The sequence below is a fragment of the Volvox carteri genome (genome assembly GCF_000143455.1).
Source record: "Volvox carteri f. nagariensis unplaced genomic scaffold VOLCAscaffold_26, whole genome shotgun sequence".
Lineage (NCBI taxonomy): Eukaryota > Viridiplantae > Chlorophyta > Chlorophyceae > Chlamydomonadales > Volvocaceae > Volvox > Volvox carteri.
Window position 1 is genome coordinate 1,564,556 of NW_003307569.1, and position 2,187 is coordinate 1,566,742.

Sequence of the window (2,187 nt, forward strand, 5' to 3'; positions counted from 1 at the left end):
GGCAGGCCTGGCCGATGTCAGCGTAGCATTCATTGACGACGTACTTATTTGGTCACAGACGCCTGAGGAGCACGTCAAGCATGTGGCCGCTGTACTCGACGTGTTGGCAGCCTGTGGGCTCCGTGCCCATCCTGACAAGTCAATTTTCGGCGCTGACGTCATTGAGTACCTGGGTCACAACCTCAGTGCCTTTGGGATCAGTCCTCACCAGGCCAAGGTCGCCGCAATCATGGCTCTTCAGCCACCCCGCAATGTGTCTGAGCTCCGTACGCAGCTGGGTTTCATCAACTACTACCGCTGCTACGTCCCGCAAATGAGCCAGCTCGCAGCGGATCTGAACAAGCTCCTCAAGAAAGGTGAACCGTGGGTCTGGGGTCCCAAGCAGCAAGAGGCGTTTGAAGCCATCAAGGCTGCATTCACCAAGGAGGGACTCATCCTGCGTCGCATTGACTACTCCCGCCCGCTAATATTGCACACGGACTTCTCCAATAAGGGCATAGGAGCCGTCCTTGGGCAAGTCGATGACGACGGAAACGAATACATGTGTGCTTGTATCAGCCGCTCGCTTAACAAGCACGAAGCAAACTACAGCAGCTACAAGGGCGAGATGCTGGCCGCCGTGTGGGCTGTGAAGATGTTCCGGCACCACCTGATCGGCGGCCCTCTGTTTAGGCTGATTACAGACCATCAACCACTTCTGTACCTGATGAGCTCGGAGGGGCTTACAGGACAATATGCACGCTTTGCACTAGCGTTGCAGGAATATAATTTTGTCATCGAGCATCGGCCGGGAACTAAGCATCAGAACGCGGACACCCTGTCCCGCAACCCCGCGCCAAGCAAGGCTGACAACACTGGCGCCCGGCTTGATGAGGATGAGGAAGTCAGGGAGTCCGCACTTCTCACCCCGGCCTTCGCTGCTGCATCCGTGCGGGCAGCGTGGGCTGACCATCAGCTGGCGTGCACCACTATCCATACAGCGGCATCCGTTGCCCCATTCAGTGACACCTTCTGCCCCAGCCCGGAGGAGAATCTCTGCGGATGGAACGGTTGGTGTTTTGAGTCGCTTGAGCCGCCTCCCGAGGCCGAAGATGCTCAGCGAGCCGCAGCCCGGACCCAGCTGCAAAGCCTCGCAACTGAGTGGCTGTCCGCTGCAAAACGTTCCGGTGGGCTCAGTCCCTCGGTGCCTACAGACCGTGACACCCTGAAGGTTTCAGTGGGAGCCCAGTTCTTCCCTCTGGCCACACAGAAAGGAGTCACACTTTATGAGCCGCTAGGCGGCATGTGCGCGGGCCTTGAGGCCTGTCTACGCAATGGAATTAGGGTCAACAAGTATCTGTACTCGGACGTAGACCAGCATGCAAGGATGGTGGCAGCCGCGCGATTGCCAGCACTCAGCGCTGCCTATCCCCAGTTATTTCCGCTCTCAGCATGGAGCGATACATTTATAGCACTGTCTCAGGACGTCCGGCAAGTCACAGGTCCGGAGCTTAGGCTGGCAGGAGCCCAGGAAGGTAGCCTATGGTTGGTTATCGCGTTCTGGAACGCTCAGTCAGCTGACGCAGTGCCAGGAGTTCTCAGCGTGATAAACGAGCTTCAGGCGCTCGTTCCTTCGCCTCGACCGGCCTGCATACTTGGCTGCACGTCCCTACCGCTTTCAGCCCTAACACCCGAGTCTGAAACAGCCGAGAAGGATGCTGACAAGATGTTTGGGAAAGCCACCCTTATCGATGCTGCACGCTTTGGCTCGTATTCACACTGTCTTTACCAGTGTTGGAGTAACCTCGCGTCACCCGAGGAGTTCACCTGTGTCGTGCAGTCTGCAATCCGGCCCGCCGGTAGACAACTCCAAGACGTGCTTAGCAGTGAGCATTCAGCACCCATCTCCGCGCGTCAGATGCGCGATCCGTACTACCCCTGTAACCATGCCGGAAAGCCCGTCCGCGCGCTTTATCCAGGCTCAGTGGGGCAGTGTGGCTCGGATGTTGTGGGGAGTATCACCACTCCGTTGTACAACAGTATTACAGCTCAGTACGATTCCCTGTATCCCGGGGAATGTGACCTCGTGTTGGGTTATGAGGCAGGGGCGTCAGCCGCTCCTGGCCTGACAGATCATGCTCGTCTCTCTGTGCTGGCCAACGCAACTGATCAGGTACTCACATCCAGTGTTGTTGCAATCCTGCGCGC